Below are 15,065 nucleotides of genomic sequence, written 5' to 3'. Positions count from 1 at the left end.
GGCGGGTTGAGACGAAACCGGTTTGGTCAGTATGAATTATGGAAGGGAGTATTGCAGCTAACCTAAGAGCCAGAAGTTTAGCATAGATTTTAATATCTTGGTTTAATAAAGATATGGGCCTAAAGTTTTGGGGTTTATCCGCTGGTTTACCCGGTTTTGGTAAAGTGATGATAGTGGCTTGTAAGTTTTCTTCAGGGAAACTACCAGATTTCAGGGCGGATTGGCAAAAGTCCCGTAGGAAGGGGCTTAATATGTGTGAGAGCTTTTTATAGTAATGACTCGCAAACCCGTCTGGGCCAGGGGCTTTATCTTGAGGCAAAGATGTTATCACTCGTTCGACCTCCTCAGTTGTTATGTGAGTATTGAGGGTGCAGAGTTGCTCCCTGGTTAGAGTAGGTAAGTTAAGAGTATTAAGGTATCCTCTTATCTTGGTGATCAGGTCTGGAGGAGATGGAGTTGAGTCCTTCAGATTATAAAGATCATGGTAATAGGTCTGAAACCCCTCTGCTATATCTAATGGGGAATACATTTTTGTTTGTGTACTAGGATGTAAGAGATACGGTATTCTACTTTTTATTCGTTTTGCCTTAAGGCTGGCCGCTAGAAGTTTCCCTGCTTTATTTCCCTGGGAGTAATAGCGTGCCTTAGATTTCCGGAGCCCTTTTTCAAAGGTTTCTAACATGCGATTCCTCAGATCCTGCCTAATCTGTTTTAAGGCTTCCATATTGGAGAGTGAGGGATTATTCTTATTCCTATCTTCCAATTGTTTCAATTTGTCGAGCAACTGTGTTATGGTCTCTTCTAATTTCCTCTTTCGCACCGCCCCCTGTTGGATGAACGTCCCTCTTATAAATGCCTTATGGGCATTCCATAGTACCACCGGATTAGTATCTTCTAGTTTATTAAGACGGAAAAATTCTTTCAGGTCAGATTCAATACGCTGACCATGCTGTGGACAAGATAATAAGATGGGGTTGCTCCTCCAAAGATATCTTGGGGAGTAATTGTTTTCTTCTGACAATTTCATTGTTATTACAGCATGGTCAGACCACTTAATCTGCCCTATTCCTGCATCCATAACCTTTGTCAGTGTCTCCCTTTCTATCAAGAACATATCAATGCGGGAATAAACATTGTGTACCCCTGAATGAAACGTAAAATCCCTATCTGATGGGTGTTTAATACGCCAAATGTCAAACAATTCTGCTTTCCACAAGGTATCACTTAGGGACTGGTTGGTTCTACTTGGTGAAGAGGATGTATCAATTTCTGGGTCTGTAGTTAGATTGAAATCCCCAAATAATAAAATTTGCCCCTTCTTTTTCTTCCTAACTACTTTCAATACTTTTTTTAGGAACCGAGTTTGACCCTTATTAGGAGCATAAATTGATACCAGAGTGAAAAGAGTGTTGTTTAACGTGCACACTAAAATTACATATCTCCCTGCTGAGTCGCTGATTTGCTCTATTAGTGTGAATGCTAGAGAATTTTTTATAGCTATCATCACCCCTCTTGTTTTGGAGTTGCAATGGGCTTGAAAAATGTGGGGAAATTGTGCATTTTGTAATCTATGAGCATCCTTAGCTAGTATGTGGGTTTCTTGTGCCCCTAGAACATCACAGTTAAGAGACCTAGCCTCCCTCCATAGGTGAGATCTGCTCATTGGACTGTTCAAACCGTTTGTTTTAATGCTTGCAAAAGATATTACCATAATAAAGCAGTTTAAAGCGTAAGGTAAAGAAATCGCATAATATACTGTAAAAAAGGTGCAGGACGCCTCCCAGCCAGCGCGCCCGCCACCAGAACACGGAGGAGGTGGACCCTTGTACAGGCCTACGTATGGTACTATTCATGGATGTAACATCATATAACAGTAGTAAAACATAATAATAACACATAACTAAAATCATAACTTATAGGTATACCCGTAAGAGCCAACAGGCTCTCCGTAAACCTAAAAGAACTCGGGGTATAAAAGTCCTGTCTGAAGCCTAAGTAGTAACCAAATTGGACAGGCACTCAACCCCGGCATTAGCACTGAGATCAATTCCACCTTCTGGTGAACCCTTGTTTAACGGACAGTATCCCAGTCCTTCTGGATTTTGTCAGGTGGAGCCCGGCGTTGTTCCGTTATTAAGTCCATTGGGATGTCCCAGCTCTGCAACAAATCCTTGCCTTCTTCTATAGACTTTATAACGTAGAATTTCCCGTCCTGATGGATCATGAGGCGCACCGGGAATCCCCATCTGTATTGAATCTTGGCTTTTTGTAGTGCCGCTGTAATAGGTATCAAGGCCCTTCTTTGCCTAAGTGTTGCAGCCGATAGATCTGCATATAACGAAACATGATGGTATGGAGCTGGCAGTCCCCCATTTTGCCTAGCAGAGGACATTAGTTGCTCCTTGATAGAGTAAAAGTGAACTCTGGCCAGGACGTCTCTAGGAACGTTTTCATCCAAATGCCTGGGACGCGGGACTCTGTGGGCCCGATCTATCTCTAGGTCTTTGTCACTGCTTTGAGGCAAGACGCATTTTATCAGCGCCCTTACATATGAGGGAATGTCCTTGGAGGCAACACTTTCTGGTATCCCTCTTAGCTTTATGTTGTTACGCCTGCTGCGATCCTCCATATCCGCCATTTTATTTTTCAAGGCCTCCACTTCAGCTTCTAACGCATAGTGAGCGTCGATGAGGTCGTTATGGGAGCCTGCAAAGTCCCCAAATTTGCGTTCTAAGTGATCCGTTCTCGCCCCCAGGTCTTCCACCTCTAATCTCAAAGGGGCCACTATGGAGCGCATATCATGCAGGAGAGAGCGCCTCTGTATCAGCAGCATGTCCCTCATAACAGTGTCCGTCAGGGCCATGTTAGTAACTGGCAAAGCTAAAATTTCTGCCTCCCCTGTATCTTGTAAGTCCCCATCTGTTCCCAAAGTACCTGTTTGGGTAACCTCCCGTTCCGGAGATCTGATGCGTTGTGGGGAATGTGGGGAATCTGCTGCTCCTGTTGCCGCTTTTCTCCCCTGCGCCTGGATAGAAGTGATCGCATCGCACTCACTCTCCTGCCCTGTAGAGGATTCTCCTTCGTCGGGTACAGGTCTCGGTATCTTCCCTACAGCCAGCTCTCTGTCTGGGTCCGAGCCATTAGCTGAGTGGGTGGCGACCGTGCGTTCGCTTGTAGCTGCGCTCCGGTCTCCGGCGCCATCTTGGGACCTTCCCGCTTCCCTTGTGAAGTAAAATTTTGTCAACTTCGGGTGCTTCACCGCCTTTTTCTTTCGACCCGTCATCTTCAGGAAGGGTTCAGTAACTCTCCCTTCCAGTATTTAGGTGTCCACCGTGGATTTAGTCGCTGTGTAGGTCGCTGAAATGCAGTGCTAGCTCCGGAGCTGTACCACACTACATCCGCGCGCCTCGGCAGCCAGACCACGCCCCCCTCGCACTACAGACCTCTTACATCCAGTGAGGTCTCCTCTGATGTACTGTAGATGTTCTCTTTCCTCATCTCTATTTAGACCAGACTGCTTTAACAACTTTTCATCCGTGTCGCGTCTCTGCAGAGTTTGGCAAACAGACACCTTAGGTTCCTAATTTTTCAGTCTCTCCCCTCCTGCTTCACAACATTGTCATCCTTCTGCTACTCCCAATACTGTGCCCCCCAATGCCCACAAACACCATACTGCAAAAACTGTGCCATAAAGATAGGACTGCCGAGAAAACTGAACCAACCCCCCCAACCCATCTTATCGCAGCTAATATAAAAACCACACAACACCTTTGTTGGGTGAGTCGGTCACAGCTTTTATTTGACTATTGATTTTTTCCAACACCAACTTTTTTTAATTCAAACTTATACCAAACTCGGAGTCATAAGAAGCAGTATGCCCCACGGAATCCCTCCGTGGGCAAGTCCGCCTTCTTCTCCATCTCCATTTATTTCACCGAACTCCACTGAGGAGCCTTGTACCCCTACACGGCGCTCCGACCCCCACCCAACAAAAATAACGCTTGCTCCATGCTATCTTGTAAACCAGATAGAAAGATATCCAATCCAATATCATTCAAATGAACACCATCCGGTCTCATAAGTCTCATATTGTCTCCTTCCAGCTGTCGATGTCTAACTACTACCCCAGCCCTGGAACTTATAAATCTGGAAATTCTGGTGTTAACTGTTCTCCTGGCACGCTCTATGGCCTGCGAATCCCTAGCTCCTTGCCACGTAACTCTAGGAATTATTTCAGACCACACAATAATTACTTCTTGAAAGAAGGAAGGGATGCGTTCCAAATTAGCCTTCATAAGGGTAATAAGCTCTGTGATCTTTAATAGGCAGAGATCATTGCCCCCTGCGTGAATGACCAATATTACAGGGGAGCGAACAGTTCTACTGAGCTCCACTGCCTCCCGGAGGACCTGTGACCAGCGCAGACCCCTGACGCCTCTCCAGGCGACTGAAACATTCCTGAAAACGAGGCTACGGCCCCCCGGCCTGTGTTCTGCACGTTGTCCTGCCCAAAATATAAAAGAGTGTCCCACGAAGAAGATGGTGTGCTGGCCGGAATCTGAAAGCAAATTAAATCAATAAATGCTGGCGAATATATGAAGCATAACACGTAGATCTCCATCTGCCGATACGTTGAACCTCAGCTTCTGGTAAACCTGCCTTAGACGCTTCGGTAGCCGCGCCTATGCGGAAAGAATGAGTGCCAAATTCCGCCACTGGAAGTTCTAAAACCAATAGGCAGCAGCGCAAAATAGCTTTGAATTGGAAAAGTGTTAATGGGCTGCCGTCGGCATGAAGCAGGTATGCCAGGCCCTGTGCGCGGGTACGATTCCACTCTAAAACTACAGCATGGGGGCAAATAGGGCCATCCACCTTATGCAACGGAAGCCAAGACCCTTGCCCCAATAAATCTGTTTTGGATCGGCGTATAAGTATCCTTAGGGATGATTCAGTAAGGAAAACATCACCAGAGGCCAAGCCTCCTAAACGAGAGCGGGTCGGGCAAACTAATTCGCTAATACGTAGCGCAGCAAAGAATGCTAACGTGAAAGCAGCCTTAAACAGCAAAGCTTCATAAGCAGAAGTGCAAACATCTGAGAGAACATTGCAAATTCGGATTAACAGGGGATAAGATATTCGGGCGCCTACACTCGCGACGGGTATGTTCCTTTCTCCAGCCTTTAATGGCCTGGCGAATTAAGAAATGCTTAGTAACATCAGGTGAACCCCATAACTTTAGGTAAAAACTGACACCCGCAAGCCGCCGTTGCGCAACTACAGCGGAAACCCCTAGCGTTCTAACCCCTAGCGTTCTAAGGGTAATGCATCATTGGGTGTAATTCTCTCTTGCGCGCACCATTCAGCCCATGCCTTACCATGTCCTGACCACGTCGAAGGCGTCACTGACGCTCTCACCAATGACATCAGGCGTTCGTCAGCAAATCCCATAGGTGCCGCAGGCAGGGGAGGCCTTCCTTGGTGGCTTCCGGCAGGATACTCCGGAACTCCTGCCATTTGAATCGAGAGAGAGCATCAGCAGCAGAATTAAGTATGCCTGGTACATAGTGAGCGCAAAACCAGATGTTGAGCTCTAAACAGCGAAGTACTAAATGCCGGAGCAGCGCCAGTACAGGAGGGGAAGAGGATGTAAGCTTATTTATACAGAAAACCACTGCCATGTTGTCAGTCCAAAAACATACTCGCTGATTAGTGAATTTGTGACCCCATAGATTAACAGCTACAATGATAGGAAATAGTTCTAAGAGGGTAATATTAGTACAAAGGCCGGAGGTACGCCATTCCTCAGGTCATGGGGAAGCGCACCACTAGTTACCAAGTATTGCCCCAAAACCTGTGGAACCGGCTGCGTCAGTGAATAAGGACAAGTCAGGTGATGAAATTTCCGGCCCTTGGTAACACGTGTGACCGTTGTAGGTTTCCAAAAATTTATGCCAAACCAGTAAATCCATTTTTATCTGTCTAGTTAAGCAGACATGGTGATGTGGTTTAACCACACCGCGTGTAGCGAGGGATAAACGGCGGGAGAAAACTCGTCCCATGGGCATAATCCTACACGCGAAAACTAGGGAACCCAACAGTGACTGCATTTGTCTTAAAGTGACAGATTTGGATGCTATAAAACCTTGGATTAAGCCGACTAAGTTCTGCAATTTATCCTGGGGAAGGCGGAAAACCATTGAGATGGTATCGATTTCAATGCCTAGATATGTAATAGTCGTGTTGGGACCACAGGTTTTTTCATCAGATAGAGGAACGCCAAACTTATACATAAAATAACGGAACGTGTTAAGGAGGTGTTGACATTGATTAGTATTGCTCGGAAGGACAAACAGAAAATCATCCAAGTAGTGTGTTATTGACTGAGAGCCTGACTCATATCTAATCACCCATTCCAGGAAAGTGCTAAACATCTCGAAATAATGACACGAGATGGAGCAACCCATTGGCAGACAGGTGTCGTAATAGTACAAATTGTCAACAATACAACCCAGTAGGTGATAACAATCTGGGTGGACGGGGAGTAAACGGAAAGCCGCCTCAATGTCCGCCTTAGCTAATAGCGCACCTTGACCCGCACGTCTGACTAAGGCCACTGCACGGTCGAAAGGGACGTAGGTGACTGATGAATCAACTTTTGAAATGGCGTCGTTAACCGATGCGCCTTTAGGGAAAGACAAATAGTGGATCAGCCTGAATTTTCCTGGTTCTTTTTTTGGGATAAGGCCTAATGGAGAAACACGAATGTTATAAAAAGGGGGGGAGGAAAATGGCCCCACTATTCTGCCTAATGAAACTTCTTTTGCAATTTTTTGGCGTAGCTGCTCTGGGTGTTCTAATGTTGATTTTAAGTTTTGGGAAAACATGGGTAACCTCGAATAGTTGAAAGGGATGAAGAAACCGAAAGTGAAACCAAAACGCAACTGTGACGCCACATCTTTACTGGGGTAATTATTTAGCCAATGTGCCATCGCGTAAACGCTCACTGGGGTCTTTCCCGCCAGCGGCGGGAGAAGGATTGTGGCCGTGGGGGTTACGTGAGCAGCGGACGGCGGGGTGGGCTCCTCCGCATACTGAGCACTCATGTTTATACTTGCACAACGAAAAGAATTTACAGTCCCCTTCGTTGTATAGCCAACAAGCCCCTGGTCTGCTGACGGCCACTGGTCCCTGTATAGTTGCTGGGGGGCCAGCGGCCGCAGAAGGAAAGGGGTTGGATTTTTGCACTAACATGAGCCGAAGCCACAAGTCCGTAGCTTTCACACCCCAACCAATCTCTGGGTGCAATGCCAGCCGTCGACGGAACTCCTCATCGTATCGCCACCATGCTGAACCCCCATGTGACTTGTATGCATTATAAATGGAGTCCATGTAGATGAAGAGTTCCGCCGACCGCTCAGGATGACGGGTAGCCATCGTATAGCCTAATACAGAAAAGGCTTGTAGCCAATTTCCTATGGTGCGAGCTACTTTTGGTTTATGGTCTAGGAAACGTTCCGCATTCGGCCTCCTTTCTTTGTCTACTGTATGCTGATCTATGGAAACTAAGGACCATATATCAACATACTGGTTTGACCATATCTTATTTTTCGTTTCCTCATCCAAATGGGTACCTAATGGGCTAAGACCATAAAATAAAGACTCTTTATGGACGCTAGCGCGTGCTTTATCAGGTAACCGGCCAGGAAGAGGATCAACAGCAGGGGCGGCCTCTAGCTGTGCTAACAACACTCGCAATGCTAGCACTAAACCTGTACCCACCTTGTCAACGCCCCATGCCCCTATGCAATTAAGCTGACCTTGTGTAGATGGTGCCGCCACCTCGGCTTGAGCGGTCTGAGGGTTTGCAGTCTGTGTGATGCTTGCTGGATCGGTCCTGCGAGACGAACGGCTGGCAGCTCGCCTGTCATCACGTCTCCTTTCGGTCCTTGACCCGCCGGAACTGGGTCCACTGGCACTCCAATCTGATGAGGATGGTGACCGCCACCTGGATAACCTGGAGCGGGTATCCCTGTGCCTCCGACGAGAAGCCCCGACACGTGAGTGACGCCGCAAATGGTATGCCGACCGGTGTCGGGTACTACAGCTGGGGATCTGGATCTAGCCGTTGATCGGCGTGTAGGGGTTAATCGCATCGGTGCCGCAGTTAAAGGAGGAGGGGTAGAGGATGGCCTCACTGAAGATGGATCCTGAGGCTCCAGGTTAGCAATTATTGATGGTGGTGCGGGGGTTAACTGGGAGGGGGCTGAAGGTTTAGGCACCGCCTGTGGAACAGTATGGAGCAGGGCTTTGGAGGCTAGGGGCATGGTGGGGGTATTCTCCTCAGCAGAGGAGACATTACTTGGCCGATTGCCCATGGTGAGAGGCACGTGTTCTGGCAGTGGCGCGCTGTGTAAGATACTCCTGCTTTCCTAAACAGCCGCGCCAACTGCCGGGTCGGGGGGGCGTGGCCAAGAGCCGCTCGGCCGGAAGACACACTTCCTGTCCTGCCGGCGCTCCTGCCGTGGCTCTCCCCCGACCAGTTCTGCGCTGTGATCGCACAGGTAAGGGAGGGGAGGGGGAACGCAAGCGAGCGGACGATTCTATTAGTGTGCCTGACAGTCGCTCTTACCGGAGGTGGCGTGGGATCAGGGGGAGCAAGGGAGGACAGCACAGGGGCTTGTAATCCCGCCAGCAGGCGAGATATAAAAGCCGGCCCTTCATTATGTAAGCGGCCATAAGGTCTTGTTCTGTGGCCATTCCTGGGAAGCTGCACAGGTGCCAGGAGAAAGAGGCAGGGCGGACTCCTGCCGTCCCTTTCATAACCTCCAGCAAGACCACCACAACAGCCAATCAGATAACAGGGGGGGGGGGGGGGGCGGATAATAGGGTGAATACATCTCCTATAACCTTTATTCAACCTAGATGCCATACACCCCTTGCAGGTTATACCACTCCCTTTAGCTGCTCCATACAATTAACCCCTGCTCCTCTTGCTTCTCTGCAGTCCAAGACGCCGTTGATTATCCTCGGCGTTGGCTATAATAGCGCTCCCACATTGTGTACCCTGTATTACCCCCAATAGTACTAATGCTCACCAAGACTGCCTCTATTAGTTGCAATGCTCTCCATATTGTGTCCAATAATTGCCCAGTAGTAATTATGCCACCATGGTGCCCCAAGTAGAAATAAGGCACCCATATGGAGCCCACAGCAGTAATAATGCCCCCCCCCCCTCCATAAGAACCTTAGTATTTGTAAAGCCCCAATATTTAACAGGACCATGAAGTCACAATGATGTCATTGTAACCACTTGCACCATTCTACTGCTTCATAGGCTTCAGGTGTAGTGGCTGAGGCATATGGGAGAGGAGCCATTGCCTTGAGGAGATGCTCATCTTGCCTCATGAGCACAGGCTGCAGATAATTGCCTCAGGGGCCACGTGTTTGAAACCGTTGCTCTAATGTGTGCCCTCAAGTGGGTCAATCAAAATAAGTGTTTGTTAGTAGTGATGGACGAACATCGGCCAAATGTTCGCGAACCGCGCATTCGCGGCGGGCCCCATTCAATTTAATGGCAGGCGAACCTGAAAAACCTTCAGGTCCTATTTGCAGCCACCAAATACTTACTAGAAGTGCACAAATAGTCCCACAACATGGACAGTGTCATACCAGAGGGGGATCAATGGCAAAAATTCCCACAAAAAATATCTATTTTAATCAGGGGCCATTTTTATGCGTCTTAAAGGGAAACTCTCAAAAATGTGCCCTGCTGGAGCCTAGAAAATTTATATTTTAGCCCACGGGAGTACGGGCCCCAAAAATTAGGCATTCACCTGACAGAAAATAACAAGTGATTATGTGGCTGGAGGTACATTAGGCGGTCACTGAATAACAATTTTACTGTAGGCCACTGGAGTACAGGCCCCAAAAATTAGGCATTCACCTGACAGAAAAGGCCTTTTAAGCCGCTGTATATACATAAGACAAGGACCATTCTTTGTTCTGGGTGGTGGTGGATATATGTGGGCTGGCATGAGAAAATTCAATTACACGTGGTCGTCACAGGTGTTGAATTCCTCAGAGATCCATGCCTCATTCATTTTTAGAAATGTGAGGTAGTCCACACTGTCGTGAACTAGACCAACATAGCAGGAAGATTCCTGACAGTATTATTGTCAGTCTGTAAAATTGGCGTACTACTCGGACAACATCATTCCCAGCAGCGACCTGGGAGTCCAAGATGCATCCAGACATCCTCCCCATGCTGTTCCCGAACCATTTCAGTGGTGTTTCTGTAGTGTCCCACTAGGTAAAGGTGGGCACTACACAAGGGTTAATATGTCTATTGCATTAATGTGATGTGTTATGTTCATTTTCCTGTGTTATCTGGGTGTCAGGCCTGTTAGGGTGTAGTTCAGCCTCCTAGACATTAGAGGGAGCTAGAGAGCACTTAGTATATATAGGTAGGCCCAGACAGGGGAGAGTTAGTGCATCCCAGGTGGCTAGTAGTGCAGGCTAGCCTGCCTGAAGTTCCTGAGCCTCTGTTAGCTCAGATGATTAACCCCAAGAGAAGAGTTTGCCTCCTGGGAGAAACCTAAAGTTCCCACAAGCAGAGCAGAGCCAGTGTTCCAGCTAAACAAGTAAGCTGAAGGGCAGAAGAATCATTAAGTTAAAGCAAGGGATATACAGTATACCTGAGGAAGATTGTTTACCAAGGATAAAAGCCAGCATTAGGGCATATGGGCCTTGCAATATAGCCAGCCAGAACAACTGAGGAATAGAACAGCCTGGTCTGGAGTGTGGATTTTACCCTCTGAGTATCTTGCAAAGAACATTATCTGCCATTTATAAAAAGCCTGCTAATCGTTACTGCTTCAATGTGGAACTGTACCCGAACTGTACAAAGTTGAACTGTTTCCAAGTAAAGCAAAGTTTGGTTCACCATACCATCTGTGTACCTCACTTATTACAACTAGAAATCGGTGTGCCACCGTTACAGGCACTGGCGTCACGTTTCTTAAAGGGACCTTGCCCCAGGCACATAAAACACCTGCAACATCCAGGGCACCTCATCCACCACCAGGCCTGGTCCCTAAATACAGAGTGTGCCCCAGAAGACTCTTGTGCCAGCCTCTCCTTCACTGCTGAACGCCTGCCCAGGGTCATCCTACAGAACTGTGAGTAACCCTCGCTTGCCCATTAACCGTGACCTAACAATCGCAATACCCTGCAGGTCCGGCGTGCTGCATTTCCATCAATTTCTGACCTTTTCATGTGAACCAGACACCCTCCCCTCTTCAGAGCAGGAGTGCCTGGTTTAATGCTCGGATTCTCCCATTGACTTCCATTGTGCTCTGTAGAACACCCGAGCATCCTGAGGTGTTCTACTCGAGCACCCGAGCACTTTGGTGCTCGATCAACACTAGTCTTTACCTATGCTTCCCAAGTCATGTTGTGACCTTACCAGCCATAAGAGAATGCAAACGATGGTATCTGTTCAGTAGGGATCCGTCTGCATACACTTAGTCAAAAAAAAGTCAATGGGGGACGGATCCGTTTACAATTGCACCATATTCTATATACCTGCTTCCACAAAATACTGATTGAGGCCTGCGATACACCGGCTTCCACAAAATACTGATTGAGGGGTGCGATATACCTGCTTCCAACAAATATTGATTGAGGGGTTCTATATACCTGTTTCCACAAGATACTGATTATGGGGTTCTATATACATGCTTCTATAAAATACTGATTGAGGGGTGCGATATACCTGCTTCCACCATATATTTTTGATTGAGGCCTGCGATACACCGGCTTCCACACAATACTGAGCGAGGGGTGCAATATACCTGCTTTCACCAAATACTGATTGAGGCCTGCGATACTCCGGCTTCCACAAAATACTGATTTAGGGGTGTGATCTACCTGCTTCCACAAAATACTGATTAAGGGGTTCTATATACCTGCCTCCACAAAATACTGATTTAGGGGTGTGATATACCTGCTACCACCAAATATTGATTAAGGGGTTCTATATACCTGCTTCCACCAAATATTGATTGAGGCCTGTGATACACCGGCTTCCACAAAATGCTGATTGAGGGGTGCGATATACCTGCTTCCACCAAATACTGATTGAGGGGTGCGATATGCCTGCTTCCACCAAATATTGATTGAGGCCTGTGATACACCGGCTTCCACAAAATACTAATTAAGGGGTGCGATATACCTGCTTCCACAAAATACTGATTAAGAGGTTTGATATCCCTGTTCCACAAAATACAGATTGAGGGGTGCGATATACCTGATTCCAAATATTGATTAAGGGGTTCTATATACCTGCTTCCACAAAATACTGATTGAGGGGTGTGATATACCTGCTTCCACCAAATATTGATTAAGGGGTTCTATATACCTGCTTCCACCAAATATTGATTGAGGCCTGTGATACACCGGCTTCCAGAAAATACTGATTGAGGGGTGCGATATACCTGCTTCCACCAAATACTGATTGAGGGGTGGGATATGCCTGCTTCCACCAAATATTGATTGAGGCCTGTGATACACCGGCTTCCACAAAATACTGATTGAGGGGTGCGATATACCTGCTTCCACCAAATATTGATTGAGGCCGCGATACACCGGCTTTCACAAAATACTGATTTAGGGGTGCGATATATCTGCTTCCACAAAATACTGATTGAGAGGTGCGATATACCTGCTTCCACCAAATATTTATTGATTGAGGCCTGCGATATACCTGCTTCCACAAAATACTGATTGAGGGGTTCTATATACCTGTTTCCACAAAATACTGATTAAGGGGTGCGATATATCTGCTTCTACAAAATACTGATTAAGGGGTTCTATATACCTGCTTCTACAAAATACGGATTGAGGGGTGCGATATACTTGATTCCACCAAATATTGATTAAGAGTTTCTATATACCTGCTTCCACAAAATACTGATTGAGGGGTTCTATATACCTGTTTCCACAAAATACTGATTAAGGGGTGTGATATATCTGCTTCTACAAAATACTGATTAAGGGGTTCTATATACCTGCTTCCACAAAATACTGATTGAGGGGTGCGATATACCGGCTTCCACCAAATACTGATTGAGGCCTGCGATATACCTGCTTCCACAAATACTGCTCTTCTCTAGGGACTTTGGCACAGGGTCATTTTGAAAATGACAGGCAGAGGAAGAGGCAGGCCATTCCGCAGTGGTGGCAGGGGTCGGGCAGGTGTACCAGGCGGTAGCCTAAGTGGGAAGTTGTAGAAGGTGCATGCGATTACGTCAAAGGACTCACCAGAGTTGGTTGAGTGGCTCACTCAGCCTTCCGCTTCTGAACCCTCCTCATCCTCTGTATCTGCACCCTCCTCACTCTCTGCTGTGTGCACCCCCCAAGACACCACCACCACCATAGCCCCTCCACTCGAGTCAGAGGAACTATTTTTCCATCCATTCCCAATGCACAGCCGTTCTTGGCATCAGATGAGGAAGAGGAGGTAGCAACGTACGTCACCCAGCGGTCTGACGACAGTACCCAGATCAGCTCAAGGAGGGTGGTCCCCGCTGTTGCTGCCTATTTCGAGATCTCTAATGTCAGTGGTGGTGAAGGTGACAATGATGACTTGTCGATGGATGTCACTTGGGTGCTTACAAGAGAGAAAGAGGAAGGGAGTTCAGAGGGAGAGACGGAGCAGCAGATAGGGAGAAGGAGGAGAAGCAGGCAGAACTCGCAGTGCACAGGACGCAAAAAGCAGACTGCAAATGTATCTGGAGCGAGCCATCCACTATGCACAGTCACATCTTGCGCTCCCAGTACGCCGGCACATGGCTCCGCAGTGTGGGCTTTTGTTAACATGTCAACTGCTCACAATAGTGTTGCCATCTGCAGCCTGTGCTGTCAATGCATAAGTCGTGGTAAGCCCAACACTCACCTAGAGACGACCGCCTTAAGAAGGCACCTTGCCTCCCATCACCCAGCCCAGTGGGAGCAACGCCATCAGAACCCACAAAGCCACACTCCTGGTGCTCCACGTCCTGCCTCTTCTCCATCTCCTTCTCTTCTCTCCTCCCATTTTTCCTCCACCTTCCACTGTGCCGTCGTCTCGTTCATCTGGCAGAAGGCAGGCTTCCGTGGCCCAAATGCTCTTCCTCCTCATCCAATTCGCGCTGAGAAGACGAACGGAGGGTGGTCTGGATATTATCCCGTGCACTGTCTTCCCCCATTTCTACCTCTTTTACATACAAAGCGTCCTCCTTCATTGTGAGCAGCGAGCGTTTGAGTAGACACAGAAGTAGGATGGTTACGCTGATAACGGCATCGCCGCTCACCATCTGTGTTTATTCCTCAAAGTTGCGTAAAACCTCACAGAGGTCAGGCATCCATGCCCACTCGTCGCTTGTGAAGAGCGAAAGCCGACTGGAAAGGCGACGGCCATGTTGCAGCTGGTATTCCACTACTGCCCTCTGCTGCTCACAAAGCCTGGCCAACATGTGGAACGTGGAGTTCCAGCACGTGCTCACGTCGCACAACAGTCATTGAGCTGGCAATTTCAAGCGCTGCTGCAGCGTTGCCAGACCGGCAGCAGCTGTAGATGACTTTCGGAAATGGGCACACACGCGGCACACATTTACCAGTAGCTATTGGGGTAGGTTTTGAGAAACCGCTGAATCACTAAGTTGAACACATAGACTACGAATGATAAGGGTGTGAGCTTGCCGAGCTCCAAAGCTGCCACCAAGTTACGGCCATTATCAGACACAAACATGCCTAGTTCTAGGTTAAGTGGCGAGAGCCGCAGCTTAGTCTGGTCCCTTACACCCTGCGGCAGTGTGCCGTTTGTCACCTAAACATATTAGTTTCAGCACGGCCTGTTGCCGCTTCCCCACTGCAGTGCTACACTGCTTCCAGCTAATGACTGATGGCTGACTGGTGCTGCAAGATGAGAATTCAGAGATGAAAGTGGAGGAGGAGAAGGAGGCGTTGCAGCCACTAATGTAGGTGGTGGCGGAAATCCTAAAAGAAGTAGGGCCCGCAATACTTGG

The sequence above is a fragment of the Bufo bufo genome, chromosome 3 (genome assembly GCF_905171765.1).
Source record: "Bufo bufo chromosome 3, aBufBuf1.1, whole genome shotgun sequence".
In the NCBI taxonomy this organism is placed as follows: Eukaryota; Metazoa; Chordata; class Amphibia; order Anura; family Bufonidae; genus Bufo; species Bufo bufo.
The sequence above is the reverse complement of the archived record's forward strand: the minus strand, read 5'-3'. Positions refer to the sequence as shown.